General features: G+C 41.5%; 1 protein-coding gene across 4 annotated transcripts in view; it reads left to right on the top strand.

Moving 5' to 3' along the window:
* TIAM1 (TIAM Rac1 associated GEF 1) overlaps positions 1 to 23,200 on the top strand; it is a 2,502,716-nt gene that overhangs the window by 135,382 nt on the left and 2,344,134 nt on the right. For 2 of the 4 annotated variants that reach the window (XM_044071408.1, XM_044071405.1), the window contains exon 2: positions 9,584 to 9,667. The exons of the other annotated variants lie outside the window; for them this stretch is intronic. The gene's annotated coding sequence lies outside the window, so the exon portion shown is untranslated. The remainder of the gene's footprint in view (positions 1 to 9,583; positions 9,668 to 23,200) is intronic. 4 annotated transcript variants of the gene reach the window in all.

Below are 23,200 nucleotides of genomic sequence, written 5' to 3'. Positions count from 1 at the left end.
ACCACCCTCAGTGCTGACAGTTTCTCGCTACCTGGTGCCAAGATTGTCGGCACAAACTCAAAAGCCACTCCATGGAACTGATGGTCGTGGTACCGGTTGTTTCTCCAGTACCAACGTCTACGGTGCCTATGGAAAGTGTTGAATTCTCATTTCTAGACTGTCCTTTCTACGGTGCCTATGGAAAGCGTTGAATTCTCATTTCTAGACTGTCCTAGGACCAGATATTACCTATCCATTGACCCTTTTGCGGGTCAAGTTACCTAGTCCATTTTTGGAATGTACAAGATCCCCGTCTACCCAGTCTATTCGTTCCACCAAAGTTCTGACAGAAACAAATATGGTGATATTGGTAGATCAACTCCTTGTGGCAATGGGCATCTCAGGTGTGTCCTTATTTCTAGCCCCTTCTTCACCTTCCACTAGTCTTCCTCTTGTGACCTCCTCTGAGGCATTAAAGATTCCAGCTCTGACCTCACAAGTGCTGGCTGCTTTGTTCCCTGTTAGATCTCCATCTCTGGTACTGATTCCTACCCTGAGTTCTGCTGCCTTTTTGGATCCAGTGACTGTTTGGGTCAAGGCTGTGCTGTTGGTTCCGAAGGTCAAGATTCATTCCAATTTTTTCAGAGCTGTCTCTGCACATTTGAGCTTCTGCACTGGTTAGCTTAACCCGGGTCTGGCTTTGTGGGCTGTCTGTTCGGAGTGGGGGGAGACCACGGTTCTGAAGCAGTCCTTCTCAGTTCTAGGTTCTCTTCCCTCTTCAGGGGGGGACCAGCTTTCCAGGTCATGGAGAGGGCCCTGTCCTCCATGGCCATTCAGTCTGCTCCATAGCTATCGGAACAAATTACCAGTCCTCCCCTTCGTATAGAGCTTCTGTTAACTTCAACACTGGGACAGTGAGCACCGTACCTGCAGGAGTCACCTGTTCAGGTTTTAGCCTGTTCTGACACCTCTTCAAATCATCCAGCTGAAGAGGTTCCTCAGAAGAGGAAGTATAAGAGGAACACCTAGATTCCCCAGAGGAATCCATCACAGGGGACACTGGTTACAATGAAGGGGAGGGTTCTCCGTGGACACCCCCAGAGCACATCTACTTCAGAGACATACTTGAAATTCTTAAGCAGAGGGGTGGCTGGCCATCCCAACAGCCCTCCTCAGAGGAATCATTGTACCTACAAGCTTTCGATGCCCATCTGTCTACCGCTTGGGTAACTCCGCCTGCTGATGAGGTCATTAAGTTGATCTTGCAGCAGGTGTGGAAGGCTCCTGACTTCATAGAACCCATCACTAAGAGACCAGACAAAATTGTAACTGCTGAAAATAGAAAAAATAAGTACCAGACCAACACGGCTGACTGCAACGCAACTTTAATAATACAAATAAAAAATAAATAAAAGTAAGTGCTTTCATGATTTCCACATCACTTCCTCAGACTGTTTGGTGACTGAAAGTCATGTGATTATAAATCAAGAACAACCAATCAGCTGTTAAGAACAATTCAAACCAATCAACAATACAGGTGCATTCAATAATAAATTAAAATAGAACATTTTTTTTAAACATAGGTAAAAAAGGGGCATATTTGAGTACATACATTAAAGTTTAAGTGAGCGTGCCTTAAGAAATGGTTTTAAACTGGATGCCCTATTCAGGCCAGGGGGTTTGTCTGCATTAAGATGTAAAATCCATTCTTGTTCCGCTGCCTCTGTTCTATTTACTAGGTCTCCACCCCTCAAACCTTCATCTAATGTCTGCAGCACTAGAAACTTAAAATTGTGTTCTGTCCCATGTTGTGTGCAATGCTGTGCTAGTGCATTGGTGCTTTTCTTGTGCTTGATATCCCTATAGTGCTCAAGAATGCAATTCTTAAGAGGCCTGTTAGTTTTGCCTATGTGGAAGGCATGGCAAACCTGGCAACTACTGAAATAGACAATAATGGAAGTTTTGCAATCAGCATAGAAATTAAGTTGTGTTGTAAAATTGGCATAGGGATGTGAATATGTGGAGCATGGCAAGATGTACTTGCAAGCTGAGCAAGACCTACAGATAAAAGTGCCAAGTCTGCTAGATTGAGCACATCTCCTATTATGTTGTGATCTGTAGCAAAGGTGCATGGAAGGCTCCTAACATCATAGAACCCATTCCCAAGAGACCAGACAAAATTGTAATTGCTGCCAAGGATCATCAGTCTTGGGCATAGAGATTGGCGTAAAGTTCCACTGTCCATCCTCCTAATAGAGAATCTTGGAAGATGGATAGGTTTGGCAAGTGGGTTTATGCATCATCAACCTTTGCATTATGTTTTTTTTAACTTTATGGCTCATTTCACCATATTTCAAAGGGATCTGATTAAAGAGTTATCAGATACCCTAGCAAGAGCCATATCTGATGAAGTCCAAGGTAAGGTTGCATCTCAGTTGGCACCCTACAGTCCATTTCAAATTCGCCCATGAGGGTCATAACACATGCAGCCGAAAGGGTGACTAGAGCAGCAGGATCAGGTGTAGCCATAAGGAGACACACCTGGATGCACTTGTGTAAATTTGCAGAGCCATTCAAGTCTTCATTCATCAATGTCCCCTTTGATCTTTGATGGATCATCCCTTTTTGGCCCTAAAGTTAGAGAAGTTTTGTCCAGGTGTGAAAAAGATACATGTTTCTACTTCTCAATGGTCCTACTCTAGGAATGAGAGGAGCTGGTAAAGGTGTTACAAAATGTCCCAATGGCCTTTCCAGGACACACATGGCAATAGCTCCCCCAAGAGCAGAGGGGGGAGCTTTAATGGAAGATGCCATCACGCAGCAGAGGAGGCCTGCAAAATCAGGGTTCAAGGGACACCTTTCCTGGAAAACCCTACCAGCGTTCCTGAAAGGAGGCCAGATTGCTTTCCTCTGGAAGGAGTTGGAGGGCATTTATCCTTGCACCAGCACACCTGGCTCCAGATAACTTCAGATGTTTGGGTGCAAAGGGTGATAACTAGAGGATATACCATATGCATCCTTTCTCTTCCACACAACTCCAACAAAAATCCCTAACATTCCACCTAGTCAGAGGTAACCAGCAGTTCTAATAATTCAAAAACTGCTAGAAAAAAAAAAGTCATGAAAGAGGTTCCACCAGACCAGATAGAATCTGGAATTTACTCAAGATTCTTTTTAGTGCCAAAGAAGACGGGACTAGAGACAAATTTTGGATCCAAGTGGGTTGAATAAGTCCATTCGACAGCCAAAATTCCAGATAGTAGCAGTTCATTCTGTTCTCCTATTTTTAGGTAAAGATGATTGGATGTGCTCGATAGATCTCCAGGTCATGTATTTACCACATACAAATGGACAAGCACTCCCAAGAAATTTCTCTGCTTCTGGCTGGGAGCCATTCATCATCAGTTCAGAGGTCTGCCCTTTGGTCTCGCAACAGCCCTCAAGGTGTTCACCAAATGCATGACAGTAGTAGCAGCTCACTTGAGACTACATGGATTCTGGGTGTTTCCATACTTATATGACTAGCTCATTTCTACTCGTACCAGATGTCTACTAGAAGATGCAAGAGACTACATTGTCCAGACCTGTCCAACCTGGGAATTACTGTAAATTACGAAAAATCTCAGCTGACTCCAATGCAAACGTTAGAGTTCATAGGAGTGGTACTAAGTACCAATACTTACATAGCCTCCCAACCTTATCTGAGAATGCAAAAGATCAAGGCCCAAGTGAAAAAGATTGTCAGAAACAAGAGAGTAGCCATGTGGCTAATCTTACAGGCCTTGGGTTCAATGGCGGTGGCCATTACTTTAGTCCCCTTAGCAAGATTTCACATGAGAATTCAACAGTGGCTTCTAGCATCTCAGTGGTCCATACTGCATCAGCCAATGTCGGATCAGATTTTGATTGCCAACTGTTGCAAGAAAGACCTAGCTTGGTGGAATCATAGGTTCATTGGTTGGTACTAGGCTATCGACCCTAGGGCCTTTACAAGCCTAGCCATAACAATTCCGTGGCTGTTTCTTCCCACAGTATTTACTTCCATGGACCCTGTCTAGCAGAGTGACTGACGTGATCCCGGGGTGAATTTCCTATCTCCCATCCAATCATCAAGGTTCCTTTTGAAGAGGGCCAAAGAGGTCCTCTGCTTGACATGTATGGGCAGTCTATTCCAGAGTCTGGGGAGTCTCTGGGTCAGGAACCTATCTCTCCAGCATGTTTTGTTCATTGTAATGACACAGTTTAGATCCCTGGAGCATGTGTCTCTGAGGGATTGGGATTTCTTTGAGTGCAGCATGTTCAACAGCTCTGGGTTTGACATGGCCTTGTATGTTAAGCAGGGATTGCCTCTGAGTAGATGATATGAGACAGAGTATAGGTGGAGTTTTTTTAGATGGCCAGCACAGGGCATCTGTTTTAGGCCTGTGATTCTTTTAGTGAATTATTTCTGCGGCCTTTCCAGTTGTTGCAGATGTCTTGAGAGGTACATACCAAACTGGGCGTTGTATTCTATAATAGGTCTAATGAGGGATGAGTACAGTGGGACAATGACCTCCTTTTTTCTGGATGAAAAGCCCTTAGTGATGAGGTGTGCTACATATAGGGATTTCCTGACTGTTGGGGCAATGTGGTTATCGAAGGTGAGGCCACTGTCCACCTGTGTCCCTAAGTCTCTTATCACACTTTCGGTGTTTAGTGTACTGCCACCTATTGGTAATTCCCAGGTACATGTTTTTTCCCAAGGGGGATAACTGTACATTTCTTGGCATTGAGCTTGAGCCCTTGGCTCTGGAGCCAAATATCTGTTTCTGTAAGGCCCTTTTGTAGAATAGCCACATCATTTGGGGATTCAATAATGGCTCCCAGTTTGCAGTCATCTGCGAACTCTGTTAGCCAGAGTCCTTTAGTGTTGGCCTGTACTTCAGAGAAGTGGATGCCAAACAAGAGCGGTCCCAGGACTGAACCCTGAGGAACTCCACTTGTCTGGAGTGGGATTTGGAGTCGGGTATTTTTACAGTGTGTGTTCTGTCAGTAAGCCACTTGGCAACCCATCAAGTGACATAGGGATTAATGCCCAGCTTAGTAAGTTTATCTATGATTCCAGACAGGGAGATGGTGTTGAAGGCCTTGGCAAGGTCCAGATAGGCTGTGTGGACCACCTTACCCTTATCCATGGCTCTGGAAACTGATTCAAAGAAGGCAATCAGGTTCAGGAGACCAGATCGGCCCTTCATGAACCCAAACTGTATGGGGTCCAGTGTTTGAAGGTTGCCAGTGTCTTTGTTTATAAGTTCCATAATAATACGTTCCATGGCCTTGGAGATTAGGCTCGTCAGACTGATGGGGCATTAGTTCCCAGGATCCAAGGTGGATCCCCCCTTCTGGAGTGGGATAACTGTAGCTGTGCGCCACTCAGTGGACACGAAGCCTGCGGTGAGGTTATGATTAAACATGACACTTAGGTGAAGTGCCAGTTCATTTTGTAGTTCATGTAATACACAGCCTAGGATGTCATCTGGTCCCATGGATGCTGTATTCTTAGCTTTGGAGAGTGCGTTTTTTTACCTGTGTGGCCATTATTACCGGAATTTGGCAGTTGAGATGGGCCCTTTAGGGAGTGAAGTTTGCACTGAATCGATCTGCCAGGATATTGGGATTAGTATATTTAATGCCATTCTGTTGTAGCTCAGAGCAGATCTGAGCATTGTCGTTTAGATTCTTGACATAGCTATAGAATGCCTTGTGGTTGTCTTTGGAGTCTTTGGCAATTTTATTTTCATAACTAACTTTGGAGGATTTTGTGAGGGATCTAAGCTTCTTTCTGAGGCTGGTAAGGGAGTTTTTTGCATCCTGGGATTTTCCTCTTTTCTACAACAGTTTCTTCCTTTTGTTGTAAAGTTTGTTTATGGCAAGGGACCACCAGATTGGCTTCCTTTTTTGGGAGGAGAGCATCTTGGTTCTATTGGGGATGGCGCGATTCATGTAGGAGTGGATATGCTCTTTACAGTGACTTAGTGTAGGATTCAGCAGTTGAACTTTCATTTCCCGTCTGCACGGGTGTCATGACGTTTGTCACTTCTGACTTGAGTAGCATGAAGTTGGCTTTGGAGAAGTTTTTGAAGGAGGTTTTCTTACTGGGTGGTGAGGGTGGGATTTGGATGTCATGGGTGATTAGCTTATGGTCGGACCTGACCAACAAAGGGGTGACTATAGGTGTGGAGCATCGATTTCCCATGGTGGTAATTAATGACCAGGTCTAGGATATTGGAGTCCTTGTTGGGACTAAGGATTAGATTCAGTCAGAGGAAATTCTTTTCGGCCACCCCTTTGTCCAGTGTCAACCCCAAACTATAGTGACCACAGATGCTTCCCAGATGGTGTGGGGGGGGGGGGCATTATCTGAGCAAAACTGTCTAAGGCACTTGATAGTCCGTGGAGGCCAACTTGCATATCAGTGTTCTGGAGCTGAGACCAGTGCTTTTAGCACTGCAGGCCTTTCAAACTGCTCTCCCCTTGGGAACGATTGTGATTCAAACAGACAATATGTTAGTAGTTTGTACGTCAACAAGCAGGGAGGAACCAGGTCTTAACCACCTTTGTCAAGAAGCTGTCAGAGTTTGGCAGTGAACTATCTCTTCCAACCACTTTCTGATAGCAACGTATATTCCAGGGAGTTCCAATGTGACAGCAGAAAAACTGAGCAGATGCATTCCCCTGCCTCACTAGTGGTGTCTCAATCCCAAAGTGGTTGAAAAGATTTTTCGTCACTGGGGCCAGCCTTGCTGCGACCTGTTTGCATTGCCCCTGAACAACAAGTTCAGCAGCTGCTTTGCCCTGGTACCCCTCTGGGGGAGTCCACGAGAGACACTGTCCTGTACAGTTGGCCTTCCTGTTCCAGACTTCTGTATGGCTTTCCCTCATTTCAATTAATTCTTCAATTTCTAAAGAAAGTGATTAGGTTGTGAAGACCAAGGCAATCTCATTGCTCCCTTCTGGCCTCAACAGATTTGGTTCCTCTTTTTTTGGCCTTATCTTATTCAGTGACCATGGACTCTGGACCCAGATATAGATCTTCTATCCTGTCCGGAGAGATTAGTGTACCCAAACCTTCTAAAACTGAATTTTACTGCTTGGCTTCTCTAGTTTCATTGATTGCCAGGTGTAGTAATCTTCTCAAGTTCAAAGGATTCTGTTGGCCTCCCATAAACCTTCCACCAGAAAACTTTACAATAGTAAATTGAAGAGATGTTCCTAATGGGCTCATGATAACAACATTGACCTCTTAAAGTCTTAGAAATTTTAACTTTGCTCTTCGAAGAAGGAGTCTCTTCCTCTATTGTCTGGGTTCAACTAGTGGCTATTTCAAATTTTTGTAATGGGCTCAAGAAATATTCATTAATTTCTCATAAACTTTTCAAAGCTTTCTTAAAATGCACCTTGATGTTAAAGCTTCTGTATAAGGATCCATTTGCACTGCAGGATCTAAACTTAGTGTTAAAGGCAATAGTACATTCCCCCTTTGAGTCTGCTGCCAACTGCGACCTGAAATTCATATCTTAGAAAACTATATTTCTGGTTGCGATTACTTCTGCCAGAAGAATTTCAGAAATACATGCCTTGTCTTGCAAGCCACAATATTTGATATTTCACGAAGACAGGGTCTCCTTGAGAATGAACCTTTCCTTTTTAGCAAAAGTGGTGTCAGAAACAAATATCAATCAGTTTACCAGTATTCTTTCCCAATTTCTCAAACAAAGGTGAATATTGTTTGCATTTATTGGAAGTTCATAGAGAATTGCACTTCTACCTTTATAGAACAAAAGATATAAGAAGATCTGACCAACTGTTTGTTTCCTTTTCAAGTACCAGGGCCTGTTAGAGCACACACTACTAGAGCCATAGCTGCTTCAGCAGTTTTTCATTCTAAGGCATCCATGGATGAAGTTTGTGCAGCACTGACATGGGCTACCCCCGCATACCTTTATTACTCATTACAAATTAGATTTGGTCACTAGGGGAAGAGTGTCATTTGGTTCTCTTGTGCTCAGGAATATCCTTCCTTGAGTCCTCCCAAGATTTAAGGTAGCTGGAAACTCTGTCCCATATGTCAAGAATTAAATGACGATTGACAACATCAGATAAAGAAGTTATGTACTTAGCATATCATTCCATCTGTGTTGTCCATCTTCATTTATCCTAGACTCCCCACCCTTCATCCCTCTTCTATTCAGACCTACTAGTGGAATGAATTCTGGTGGTAGTTATGCATTTTTTCATATATATGACACCAGATGTGATCTCTATGAAGGTGTTATTAGGGTTATACTTTGTCTTTTTCTATCTGCTGACTCGATCTGAGATAAATTGGAGAGGAGCGTTCTGGGTAGGACTTTAGCTCGAGAGTTTTTCATTCTCGCTGGCTGTAGTAACGGCCAATTTGGAACCAAACCCATATGTCAAGGATAAATGAAGATAGACAACACAGATGGAACATTATGCTAAGTATATAACTTCTTTTTATTAAGTTGGCGCTTGGATGTTTGTGTATTATTAAATTTATTTGGAAGGAACTGGAGAAACAATTATTGATTAGAGTTTGTAATAGTTATTTGACTATTTGCAGGGGCATTTTAACAACAAGCCAAAGAAAGGCTATTAGTTGCCCCACAGTTCCTCTCAGGAGCAAATCTTTGTTCCATATTTTAGTCATGAACTAGCTGAGGTAAGAAATGACATCATCTTGAGTTAACAGTGGAGGATTCCTTCACATCTGCCAGTGTGCACACCTGGCTATTGGAGGATATAAGGACTGCATCCTACAGTATTCCCTGGGATTTAGAAGGGCATAACACACATCATTAATTTATCCTGTGCAGGTTTTTTTTAGAGTGTTATGCCTGAATGATTCAGAAAACATTATATCATTACAGCGGAACAAAGGCACTGGCCTCTTGCACTACAGTGGTCTTGCTGGAGAAGACCATATTCAAATGTGGTGGTGTGCAGCATAGCTATGTGCTCTTCCCCAGAAATTTTGCTGATATTGGAACAGTGCAGTAGATCAATTTAAAGAGTAGGTGTACTGCACTGTTTGGGCAGAACAGTGAAAAACGTCTACACAAACTTTTGATGGCATATACCCATTCATTTCTATGAAAGGAGCAGGGCTGTTAGCACTGCATCAGGTAAGTACTTCAAAGCTGTGCCTTGTGAGTGCATGTCTGTAGAGCCATGATTGCAGCTGTTTGGTTGACTGCATGTTTATGAATGTGTGTGAATGTGGATTTGCACATGCGGCAGAGTGTCCCTATAGCTCAACTATCCATATTTTTGCCTCGGATTCTTGGTTTGTTCCTCTTAAAATTTCAGTTTTTCTGACAAATGGGTTTAGAAAGTCTTTCCAAAATGTAGTGTTTGTTCATCTAGGAATGAGAACCAGGTTCAAAGTGTTGTTTTATGGAAGTAGTTCTGCTACTGTAAATTGCAATGAACTTTCCAGAATGGATTTTATCAGGAATTCTTCTTTGCTTGGCATCTGTATTACTTAATTAAAAGGCTTTTGCTCATTGTAAGATTAATTGAGACTCTAATGCTTATATTGCAGGATAGATGAGAAAAAGCAAAACCTCCAAACCTGCACAAGCCTCCAGTATGCTATAAGGCTCTTCCATGCCCATTATTAGCCCAGGTAAATCTTCTGACAGACAAGCATTTCTTAATTGCAAGACTGGGTGTGAAGTATTTAATGCCAGAGGCATCCCCTGTAGAAGGATTGTATGGACTCTGTACAAGACAAGTGGTACAGTCATGATATAATTAGTGTGTAGTCTGAGAGGGTTTGAGCTTGAATAGTCCAGCTTTATTTGCTTTTTAACAGTGGCATTATCAAGTGGTGTTCTGTTGTAGGAGGGATTTAAACCTCAGTTTTTATGTGCTGTTTTTTAAATCTTCATTGTTTTATAATGGAAAAAAAACAAAACAAATGCATCACATCCACTGTGGGAATTGCAGCAAACTAACAGTTAAATAAATGACCATTTGAAATGATGGAACCTGCTAGATTGAGTCCAAAAATATGGAGACTGGATGGCCAATAAACAGATGTGCATATATTAAGTCTGAGATGGCCATTTCTTGGAGTATTCCCCTTTTTCCTAAGTATGATGGTCTTGAAGTTGGCATATGTAAGTTCAGAGGTGTGGGGGGCTTGCACCCACCAAAAAAGAAGTTTAAAGGACAAGAGTGATTTTCAGAATTTGTTTTTCTCCTATAGTTTTGTCTTTTTTTTTTTTTTTTGGTTTGTCAGCACTCGACATTTTGAATGCTGACATTTCAATAGGGAGTCTAAATAAATTCTGTCTTTACTGCTACAAACAAAATATTTATACAACCAGTTGTTTCCACTTTATGCATTTATTTATTTACATTTGTTGACTGGGAGTGTCCGACTGGACGTAGGTCCATTTTCAGCGGAGGCCCAGGGAGAAAAGCTCCACAGTTACACTATACAGACAATAGTTACATTGGATTTACATAGGAATTAACAATTACAAACATAGTTACGGATGAAGAACATAGTATTCAACTAGAATTTTTATGATCTGCGAAGTACATAACAGACATTAACAATTGTTACAATAAAAAGTTTATGCTGTATAATAAGTAGCTAGGCTTATGAGCATCCGATCATGCTATAATCAAGGTAGTTAGTGGGGTGGAAAGAAAGGTAGTGGGTGGATGGGGTGGGTGATATTAGAGGGGGGGGTTGCAAGGGCATAGCCAGCATATTTTTAGGTGCGCTTTTAGTAAAGTTTTGAAGTGGGTGCATGATGGTACGGAGGTAATTGTGGGTGGGAGGGAGTTCCATGATTTGGCTATGGTGCAAGAGAATAGTGCTTCTCCAGCAGAGGTATTGGCTTTAGTGACCTGTAAGTGATTTTTGTTGCTGGATCTTAGTGGTCTGATGGCGCGATAGGGTTGGAGTAGATTCTGTAGGGATGGGACTTTTAGTGGACAGTTTACTAGTTTGTGGGCGAGTGTGAGTTGATGCCATTGAAGGAGGTGAGGGAGTTCAAGCCACCCCAGTTCAGCAAGTGAGAGACAGTGGTGACTACAGTAGGATGCCCCTGTGGCGAATTTGGCGATTTTGTTGTAGCAGGTCTCTAGCTTGTTTAGATTGCATTGCCTTAGGTTGGTATATACTGGAGAGGCATAAAGTAGGGTGGAGATAAGGTGGGAATTTGCTACTGAAATCTTTGCTGCTTTGGTGAGAAGTTGCTTATTTCTGTGTAACGCTCCTAGTTTTTTGTGGACTTTTTTTATAGTCCTGGATATGTGAATGTCAAATTTTAGTTTGTCTGTTTCCACTCCTAGGAATTTGGTGTGTTGTGATGGGTGTATAGTGGTGTTGTCTTCTGCTGTGATGTTAAAGTGAGAGTTGTTTTGAGTTTGTTTGGTGAGTTGGAAGATGAGTATAGTTTTGTTTGGGTTGAGTATTAATTGGGCATGGGATAACCAAGTTTCAACAGAGGAAAAGGCTTCCTGTGTGACTTTTTGCAGTTTGGGTAGGGACTGGGCTGAGCAAGATGATGGTTGAGTCTTATCTCTGCGTATTATATGTGTGCCATGTGTGGTGGCAGAGGCTAGATTATTGGTGAACATAGAGAAGAGTAGGGGTCCAAGGATGGATCCTTGGGAAACCCCTTTAGAGACAGGTAGTTGGGGAGATATGTCATTCTGCCATACAACGGATTGTTGGTGGTCAGACAGGTAACTCTGAAACCAGTTGGTGACAGATTGAGAGAAGGATAGGTTATTGAGGACAGAGATGAGTTGTTTGTGTGGGACCATGTCAGATGCTTTAGATAGGTCTAGGAAAGTAGCAGAGGAGAGAGAGCCATTGTTTTTATGCTGAAGGAGTGTTAGTAAAGGAGAGTAAGGCAGTGGTGGTGCTATGGTTTAGTCAGAAACCATGCTGAGTATTGGAAAGGAGATTGTTATTAAGGAGGTAGTCTGAGACCTGAGAGTGAATGCATCTCTCTAGTATTTTGGATAGTGGAGAGAGAATAGCTATGGAGTGGTAATTGGTTAGCTCTGTGGAGGGGCCGCCTTTGTGGAGGGGAATTATATGTGATACTTTCCATAGTGTGGGCACGTAACCTTCTGACAGAGATCGGTTAATCAAGATGGATACTGGGTAGGCCAGAGCATCAGCTGGGATTTGTAGGTATTCACTTGGGAGGTTGCCTGCTGCTAATTTGGTGGGCTTAAGTTTAGTTGAGTTTTTTTTATGTTGGAGGTAGGAACAGGAGAAAAAGAGAAGACAGTGGGGAGATTACTAGTTAAAGGTGTGGGTTGGAGGGGAAGGGGGTTTTGTTGTCTTATCTAGTGATAGTATGGTTCATATACATATAGTTGCAGTCAAGTTATATCAACTTAATTTACTAGCTGTGCTTCAAATGAAGTAATTCCACCTGCTGATCTCCCTTTATTTAGGCTTATATAATTGAGCAGGATCTTTAAATGGATTGTTGAGGAGCATTCCATAAATTACCAGAACCAAGCTTGGAACAACGATACCAGGACAAACCCTGTGAAGCCAGACCTGGAGTGGTGCATGCTAATGAGCATCTGGTGGTCAGGTGATCTATGTAACTTGGTTAAGCTATCTTTAGTCACTGTCCAATCTCACCTCCTGCACAACAAAGGATGGAGGTCAAGTGTGATGCCAATTAAGTGTCAGGGAGGAGGGGACTGGATTAAGATGGACAAGACTTTGGCAATGGAAACTGGCTATTGGGACAAGGAGTATCACATATGTGTTGGGGAGAAAGTCAGAGGTTGTGTGAGACATTGAAAAGTACCAGGTAGAATAAGTTGTTCTCAAGTTTGTGTGTAGTATTGATCCTGGAATCAGACTACCCTAGTGAGAGTCGTATGTCTTCTGCACTGGAATTTACCACTCAGGTGCAACTTTGGATGTGGGAACCCACAGTTCCCCAGCTCAGTAGTATTCATCTGGAATTTGTGTCAGTATATGAGAAGGTTAACTAGCTGCAAATGCAATTTGCTAAAAGGAAAACTGCGTTATTTTCACATAGGTACCTAGCAGTTTTTCAAGGGGTTGGGGACAAACATTACACTTTGCTGTGTTAACACAGAAAATGTTGTGTGTCTTTAAGAGAACACTTGGTAGTGTTGCACTGAGCTGGCTGTGGTATTGTCACTGGTTGCATTGAGTAATGTCTCCAAGGTTGGGCTACTTAGACCAAAAGGAAAAAGTGTTGGGGTATAGCTGAGATTTCTTGTGTTGACCTGATCGCATGAGTGATGTTGCTTCTAAAACTTTTGGGATTGTTTCTGTACTCATTTTACTAACTAGTGAAGAGCTTATTTGTTACTTATTAGATATGGCTTTACTTTGTTCCTCAGTTCATATCACAGTAGTGTAGCTGAGAATGTGGATTTCAATTTTGTTGGTACCTTTGCCAGCCAAGATCTCGTAAGTGCTGTGCATTCTGGAGTTAGTTACAATATTTTTGACCTTGACTTGCTGTGTTGCATTTAACACTAGGCTGCTAAGAATATTTACGAAGGATTGGTTAACATTGTTGGCCACCTCCTTAAGTCTGAGGAGAGTAAAGGAGGGTCCAGCTAACCAAAGTAGAGGAATGAAAGCTTTTGATTTTTTTGAGTAAGTATGCATGTCTTTTTCTTTCATCTTTTTGCAGTCCCTGATTGCAGTCATTTTAGTCATCAGGGCAGAAAGACCTAATATAGTATCTGCAGCACTTTTACATTGTATAACCTTACGTATACTCTAACCTTTTTTGTATACTGCATTTTGGTAAACAAATCTTTTTAAACTGTATGTCTTTTTTTGTCTTTTCTTCATGGCTGAATCTGAAAGTAGTCCATTTGGATCAGTGTTCGATCCCAGTTAAGAAACAAAAATAAAATAATAAGATTAAATAAAAAGTCTGCCTTTGCTATATTAACAAGGCATGATGATAGAAGCCAGGTTCCCACTGGAATTCCGTGGGCTGCAGCTGACATTCTTGTAAATGTGAATTATTCTAAGGTTGCAGTACTTTGGAGTATGCCTCCTATTCAGAGGTGCAGCATCCTCAGAGTTGGTGTACGTAGTTAGTAGGGATGTAGGGAGGGGGGTGGCTGGGGTCCCATGCAAAAACTGTTGTATACTGTTAGCACAAGTTTTGTAGTTCAGTGGTGAAATTTTATTTCCTGTACATTGTTTATTCTTTGCACATTTGGACTTGCAGAATATGCTATTGCACTTCTGGTAGGGAGACTGGCATCCCCTCCAGGTGTACCTCTCAACTGTCCAGATTTCTGTAGAAGATTTCTGCCTCATAATGTTTGGGCTGTTTTCATAAGATTTGTCAGTTTTTGGATTTTTGTTGCAAATCACTGAGGACTGAATTCACTAATAATTACAAGCATTTCAGTTTCAGAAGTCATAGCCTTCAGAAAGTGTATGGTAACATACTAGCTTTTATTCTAGCAACTTTCTAAATTTGTAAGAGCAGTATTTAAAATATGTCCCTATTTTTGGGGCTTTGTCCCTCCTTTATTTTTGTCTTTGCCTAGATTTTTTGTGCTAAGAGGTTGAGAGCTATGCCTCTAGGGCACTTCTTTGCCCATCCAAAACAATAGTTCAGCCTTAGTGCTTTCAGACAGCCAAGAGAACTTATGTTCAGCTGTAAATTTAGAAACATTTTGGGGAAGTTTAGGTACAGGTGAGGTTTAGGGGGGTCTGAAGTGGTTACCTTCTACTGTAACCAAAACTGTATCTGAATCAGCTGTGGTGATGAATTGTAAGAGACTTCTGAGGGAAGGACCGTGTTGTTTGTTTTCTGACTTTCAAGTTCCCCAGAAGTGTAGAAAAAGTAATATCTTTTTTATCTCATAAAGAAATAAATAACCCCTTGTGTTTCAGTTGGTATCAGATCACTAACCTGTGTAACAAACGTAAGATAAATGTATACCTAACATTTAAAAACACGAATACAAGCAAGCTTACTTGGAATTATGCGAAAATTAAGTTAGTAGGCAGCCGCTGCTGCTGCCACTGAAGTGTGAAACTAGTTGAAGCCAAAAAAGTGCACCTCAAAACAGTGAGATAAGAGATGTTATTCAGAATGTTGCTTCAAACCACAAATCCTTCATTACTGCGTTTCAAAATGTTTTAAAGAAATACAAAGCATTCTTATTTGTTAGTACCACTTTACACATGATTAAATAAACTGATGAAAGATGTGTACCTCTATGTCTTTTTGAATGAAATATCCTGTATCACTGGCTGTGTTGCTTTTTATTTATTAAAATGGATTTTATTTCTTGATTATAAGAAAATAAAATGGAAACGGCTTTGGTGTGAAAACAGAGGCTTTGCTCTGCTTTGATATTCTCACATAGTCTACTGTATGGGGATTTGCAGACCCTGTAGACATCCTTTTGCAAAATTAATTTATGTGGCATATATATATATATATATATATATATATATATATATATATATATATATATATATACAGAGAGAGAGGGGCATTACAACTAGACACAGTTGGAAGAGAAAATACTGTGCGTCTGAAGCCTAGATCTTATTCTATCCACTGGATAAGTCAAGCATACAGAAGGGCGTACTGTATACAGAATCAAAAGTGTCTTAAGACACCTAGTGAAGCACAAAATGAAAACCTGTAGCTGAAATGCTCAACCCTGAAGATAGAAGAAAGGAGGAAAGCTGTTCTGCTGTGGCAAGTATGCAGTTCGCGAAGATGTCCGCTGTGGGTGTTCGGTGTTGCTTTAATCTGATGGTACCTGTAGTCTACTGCTGTGAGATAGAAAGTCATTGCATGAGTAAGTCTTTGAATACTGATGAGAATTATTGGCTAATATGAACTTTTATAAAAGTGACTGAGGAAGAGAGAATGCCCAATTCCAGACCATACAGCCAGAGAGACATCTGCCACTTAATAATGTAGTGAATTTTACATGATCAAATGTGAACTGAAAGTCTGCTCTGCATGGAACTTCATGCACCTGATAAGTCGACAACAAATATCTATAGTTAAGTAATCCACGCTGTTTGCGAAAAATGTAGCCAGGGGTTAGCTTTCTGTAAGAATACAAGTACACTACATTAAAGGGAACATTTTCACACAGACTGTGGAGAATGAGATTACATGTCTGGGTCCACTCCTGGTTTATCTCTTTTGACAAAAGTCAGATAGCTCTTTGAAGCATGAGTAAACTGTGATAGAAGAGATCTTTATTTGTAATATTAAGCGCTAAGCAATCCAAGCATTTTAGATAACAGGTGTCATTACTGAATAAACAGTTTGACAGTAGTCCTAATCCACAACTGTTTTGCTGTACTTGTGTCTAATCATAAAGCAAATTCATACAGTATGTCTAGAGTTTGCTATGCTTATGATAAAGATTAATGTATGCTTAGCTAGTAATAAAAGGCATGGGACAAATGTGTTTTGTTAAGCAGGTGCTCCTTGAGTACAGGCTCCACAAAACAAAAACATTCATTGATTCCTAATACACCAACTCACTGGATATGTCAGGAACAGGAAGACTGTTAAACTTGCCCCCTTGCATGATCCATGCTTAAAGCTTGTCCATGGGTTTTGCTGGACCGGGAGTCAATGTGTCTGGTTTGTCAAGGTGTAGTTCAATGTAGATGAACTAATATAGGCCCAAAGGCATAAAACCATTTGAAGCACTAACGAAAATATGCCAAAATACCTTTCATTTATTTCTGTAAAACATTTTATAAATCTAAAAACTGCATGAATATTAAGCAGAAAAGTAAGTAAGTCAAATGCAGGACGTGATGGTTTCTTAAAGAAATAATGCCATCTAAAAGATTTACTGTAAATTTTTTAAAATTGCGGTAAAGTCCCTGAAAACTGGGTGTTCATTTAAATCATTTGTAGCCAAACTTTTAGCTGTTGTTTCCAAAAAGTGCTATTTATAGTTATCAAGTTGCGTTTTTGAGATGGGGACATTTAAGTTGTGCCACTGACATTTTTGAGTTTAGTGCATGGTAGCATACTGCTTTTGCAGGCAGATTTTCTGATTTTTGCTTCACTTTAATTCAAAATTAAATTAACATTTAACTATTTTGATGGAGTTATAGGTAGATTAGGTTCATAGATTAGTACTAGACTAACTGCCCTTGTTTGCCATTTTAAGCCTCGCCAATTACCACATGTGAGAATCAAACCTTGCACCTTGTGTCTGTCAGGTAAACACCAAACCATTATGCCAACCTTCCAACCACTTAGTTTGAAAAATAACTATATTTATTTTGAGGGACAATATTACTTATAGCAAAAAGGACTAGCAATGGGGGCAGCTTGTGCCCCCTTGTTTGGTAACATAATTATGTACAATGGGAGTAGAAATTCAATTTAGATAGTGAGTTTAGGTATTATTGGTCACTGTACACTTGTTTTTTGGATATCATTATGGTGATGCTGCGGTAGCATTGTTGCCTCACAGTAAGACGTTGTCCTGTTCAATTCTCAGCTAGAGCGCCTTCTATGTGGAGACATGCGTGAATGGGCGTATCTTCATTGGAGGTTGTGTGTCAGGGTCGGCAACTCGCAAGTAAAAATCTACTGCCAATCATTAGTGGGCCGGAGTTCCGTTGTGGCGACCCCTAACCGGGAAAAGCTGAAAAACACAACAACAACAACATTATTATGTGGAAAGTTACGTACAATAGACTGGAATTGTTTATGGGTTATATTAATTCTATAACTTGTTTTTTGAAATTTACTTATAATATATGTATTGATAAAATTAACTGTTTGGATGTTGAGGTTTCTGAGAGTGAGAAAGGGGATAGCTTAGTGTCTAATGTTAATAGGAAACCCACATACTCAAATGGGTTACTGCACTATACAAGTTGGCATCCTGCTTACTAAAAGAAGGCAATTGTTAAGGGCCAGTTCATACATTTGTCTAGAATGGTTTCAGAATTTAATTTGCTCAAAGGAGAGTGTAATAAATTGGCTGAGATGTTTTTTACCAGGGATTATCCTGCTAATTTGTTTGGGTTTATTTGTTCTGATTTTTGTTTCCCACCCTCCCTGTTTCTATACTTGGTGGCTTTGCAGTTGCCCGCCCCTACTGTAAATTTGATCTGGGACACTCCTCCCAGTCTAGTGTCATTACCTTATTCTACCTAATCCAGGGGGAACATTTGAGAACGCCAACCCAGTTAGCTTCTGCTCTTCCTTTCCCCTTTCCACTTTACAAAATATATATATATATATATATATATATATATATATATATATATATTTTTTTTTTCTTTTTTTTTTTCTAAGCTTGTTTCCTGCCTTTCGTATAAGTTGTTTAGTCCAGATACAGATTTTCTGTATCCAGGACTGTTTGTAAGCTTCTGAGCCCCCAAGCCTTTCTGTGTTGGAGAGAAGCCTTCTAGCTTAAATTTGTTTCTTAGAACTAGCCCATTTTCTAGTTTCAGCACTCAAATCTGTTTCTTTGAGCTCAGCACTTGTTCAGAACTCATTGCAAGCACTAAATAAGCTACAAATTACTACAGCACTCAACTTTCCTCACTTGTCTAGAGGAAAACAGTTTTTAGTACTTAATAAGTAAGCACCTATCCAGGCATGTCTAAGGGTCAGCTCCCGGTGTTTTCTCCTGTCTACCTGATGAATCTGGGCATCTTGGGGCAATGCAGCAGTTGCCTCATGTACACAGACAACCCTCTCCTCCTACCACCCAACACTACAACCTGTGAGAGATGCACTTATTTAGCCAAACTGGAAGCAAAGCTGTCTTCACCCAAGACGGGACTAGACAGTCAAGAGGAGAAGGTAAACACTTGCACCACACCACACTCATCACATAGTCCCGCAAAACCTACATCACCAAGACACACACACAGAAACACAAAACACACACCTACATTTACGGAGGCTCTCAAAAAAATCTACCCAAGCAACAGGGACCTCCAAAGCAGAAACGCAAGCACACCCCCCCAACATAACCCAACTGACACATAGCCCACAAACTCAGTGTGCCACTCACTTACAGCCCATAAGGCATAACAACATACCCAACACTGTAGTCATAGGTAACTCTAAAGTCAGGCACACTGATGTTCCACTCACCAGGCTAAACAAGGAGGAAGTTACTGTCAGCTGCCTGTCAGGTGCCAGGCTCTGCCACATAACACATGCACTCAGGTCACTCCACAACAAGTACAAATATGACTCTGTCATTGTGCATATTGGAATGAATGACCTGAAATGTACCTCCCTGAACTACATGAAAAGAGACCTGGAGGAGCTGTCCGATCTTGTAGCCCAGGCAGGTATGACCCTAGCCCTGAGTAGCATCCTGCCGTCACAAAGATTGATACCACAGTACAAGGACAAAATGATTGACTTCAACAATTGGTTAAGCTTCTGGTGTCATTCTAAGGGGATCCAGTATCTGTCTGCCTGGGTCGACATGATCAACAAACCACGATGCTTTGCCAGAGATGGCCTTCACCTGTCACCCTTAGGATTCCGGATACTGGCTAAGGCTCTTGCCACCCCTATAGTGCTTTTTTTATGCAAGATTTAAATGACAAATTCACCACCATAACAGGTATAAGCAAGCAAAATTTGAGGGTAATGCTACTTAATGCTAGAAGTCTAAACCTCAAAATGCACTCACTCGAGGCACTCCTTAAAATGGAGAACATTGACGTCTGTGCAGTGACAGAGACCTGGTTCAAGCCTCCATAGAGCACCCCTGCATAACCAGGCTATAATTCATACCACACCTATCAGCCACCTAACCTGGACCGAAGCACTAAAGGCGGAGGCATGTCCATGTTCATTAAGGATATCCACACCTCCAGGCTAGTTGCTCAGCATAATGCATCCGAGAATATCCAAGTGAAACTAACTCTGGGCAAGACCGCAATCCAAATTGTAGCTTGCTACACATCCCCCACCATGCCCCAGGATTCCCACTCCTCATTTCTTTATACACTGGAAAATATTAGGGTACAACCTAACACCCTAATAATGGGCGATTTCAACTACCCCATCATTAACTGGAAAAACTACTCGTGTACCAACTCTTGCGCTCAACGTTTTCTGGAATTCATAAATTCCAACACCTTGGATCAACTTATCCACACCCCCACCAGGGGCAGCAATGTCCTAGACCTGGTCTTTACCAACATGGGCAACCGGTGTTCCACACTAGAGGTAAATTCCTCATTGGCCAGATCCGATCACAAGCAAATCACCCTAGACATCCACATCCCACCCCCACCCCCCATTAGGGAAACCACTGTAAAATAATTTCTCCAAAGCCAACTTCATGCTTCTTAAGACAGAAGTGGCAAACTTCACGACACCCATGTTGACGGACAATAGAGGTACGACTACTGAATCCTATATAGTTGCACTTTATAAGCACTTACACGAGTGCATGGATCGTGCAATCCCTAACAGAACCAAGATGCTATCCTCCAAAAAAAGGAAGCCAATCTGGTGGTCCCCTGCTATAAACAAACTCTACAACAGAAGAAAGAAACTGTTGCAAAAAAGTGTAAAATCCCATGATTGGAGGAACTCTGTGGTCAACTTCAGTAAGAAGCTGAAATCCCTCATAAAATCCTCCAAAGCTAGTTACGAAAACAAAATCACAACTGATTCTTAAGACAACCACAAAGCATTCTGTAGCTATGTCAAGAATCTCAATGGTAACACTCCGATCTGCTCTGAGTTACAGCACAATGCCACTAAATATACAGAACCAACTGATATTGCCAACATCCTGGCAGATAGGTTCAGTGCTAACTTTACCCCTCTCTCATCCCCTAAAGGGCCCATCTCTATACCGGAAGAACGCAGAGTTCTTGTAATCATAGCTGAACAGGTAAAAAAACAAACTCTCCAAAGCCAAGAACACAGCATCCATGGGACCTGACAACATCCCAGGCTGCATTCTACATGAACTACAGAATGAACTGGCACCCCACTTAAGTACCATGTTCAATCATAGCCTCACCTCAGGCTTTGTGCCCACTGAATGGCGCACAGCAATGGTTATCCCACTTCACAAAGGGGGAGCCACCATGGACCCCGGGAACTACCGCCCCATTAGCTTGACGAGCCTGGTCTGCAAGGCTATGGAATGTATCATCATGGAACTTATAAACAATGACATTGGTAATCTCCAAACTCTGGACCCTATCAAGTTTGGGTTTGGGTTTGTAAAAGGCAGATAGTGTCTCCTTAACCTGATAGACTTCTTTGAAGCAGTCACCAAAGCTGTAGATGAGGGTAAGGTGGTTCACACAGCCTATCTAGATCTCGCCAAGGCTTTCAACACCATCCACCACTCAGAAATTATAGATGAACTCACTAAATTAGCTATAAATCCCTGTCACAAGATGGGTTGCCAACTGGCTCACTGACAGAACCCACACTGTGAAAGTAGCAGACTCTAAATCCAACTTCAGACCAGTGACAAGTGGAGTACCACAGGGTTCAGTCCTAGGTCCTCTCCTGTTTGGTATCTACTTCTCTGAAGTACAGGCTAACACAGAAGGTCTTTGGCTAACAAAGTTCGCAGATGACTGCAAACTAGGAGCCATAATCAAAACTCCTAATGATGTGGACATCGTACAAAAGGGCCTCACTGAGACTGATGCCTAGTGTCAAAGCCATGGTCTCAAGCTCAATGCGAAAAAGTGCATTGTCATCCCCTTTGGTAAAAACTCTGTACCCATGAACTACCACATAGGCGGTAGTCTACTTAACACTGAAAGTGTGATGAGACCTTGGGACACAGGTGGACAGTAGTCTCTCCTTTGATAATCACATCACCACAGTAGTCAGGAAATCCTTCTATGTGGCACATCTCATCACAAAAGGTTTCTCATCCAGGAAAAAAGAGGTCATTGTTCCCCTCTACTCATCACTCATTAGACCCATTATAGAGTGTAATGCCCCTTTTGGTATGTACCTCACAAGGCATCTACAACAACTGGAAAGGCCACAGAAATACCTCACAAAGAGGATTACCGGCCTCAAACAGATGCTCTACGCAGACAGTCTAAAAAAACTCCAGCTTTACTCTGTCGCATATCACCTGCTCAGAGGCGATCTCTGCCTAACATACAAAGCTATGTCAAACCCAGAGCTGTTGGACATGCTCCATGAAAAGAAATCCCAATCCCTCTGAGATACACACTCTAGGGACCTAAACTTTGTCACCACAATAAACAGAACATGCTGGAGGGATAGAGTCCTGTCCCATAGACTTCCTATACTCTGGAACAAACTACCTATGTATATCAAACAAAGCTCCTCATTAGCACTCTTCAAGAAAAATCTTGATGATTGGATGGGAGATAGGAAATTCACCCCAGGGATCACTTCTGTGGCTCTGCTTGACAGGGGCAAAGGAAAATATTTTTCTTGGGTGGCAAAAGCCATGGTACCGTTTGGCTAGGCTTATATAGGCCCTAGGGCTGATAGCCTAGTACCTACCTATGAACCTATAATTTAATTGTGAATATACATCACAAAGTAATACAAAAGAGGGAAAAGGGATTTATAGGCCTAGACCTCTGTTAATGTATGGAGAGATTCCACCCCCAATAAGCACAGTGTTATGAAAAAGGATTTCACCAGGCCTTTGGTATTCTCCTTTTGTACTGTTAGTGGAGGTTTTAGACACATTATTGATAAAAATTGAGTGATTGTTTTCCCACTAGAAATGAAATTGGTGGCATTTTAAGTCAAGAACGTCATGTAGTCTAAAGAAGAGCAAGAACTATAAAAGCATTTTTAGAGCAGGGTGATCATTTTAATGAGTGAGTCCCTAAGAAAAGAAGTACCTTTAAGTGCAGTAGTTGTTCACAATGCCAGCAGTTGATAGTTGGTAATACATTTGCAGTAAATAAAATTATTATTGTGGCTAAACACCATTACAACTGTAATATGAGAGGAGTTATTCATTTAGCCGTGTGTCAAATTTGCTCATATTTTTATGTGGGAAAAACGGTGAGAAAATTTAACGAGCGCATATATGAACATCTTTACGATGTTTTACACTATAGCAGTAATAACTCACTCTTTAAGCATAATTAATAAATTACCTGGAACTATTTTTTATTTTTTGGTCGGAAAAATTGGCC

This window comes from Protopterus annectens, chromosome 5.part0 (assembly GCF_019279795.1).
Source record: "Protopterus annectens isolate FY-2018-M chromosome 5.part0, PAN1.0, whole genome shotgun sequence".
Taxonomy (NCBI): Eukaryota; Metazoa; Chordata; order Ceratodontiformes; family Protopteridae; genus Protopterus; species Protopterus annectens.
Note: the sequence above shows the minus strand (reverse complement) of the source record. Positions and strands in the feature narration are given on the sequence as shown.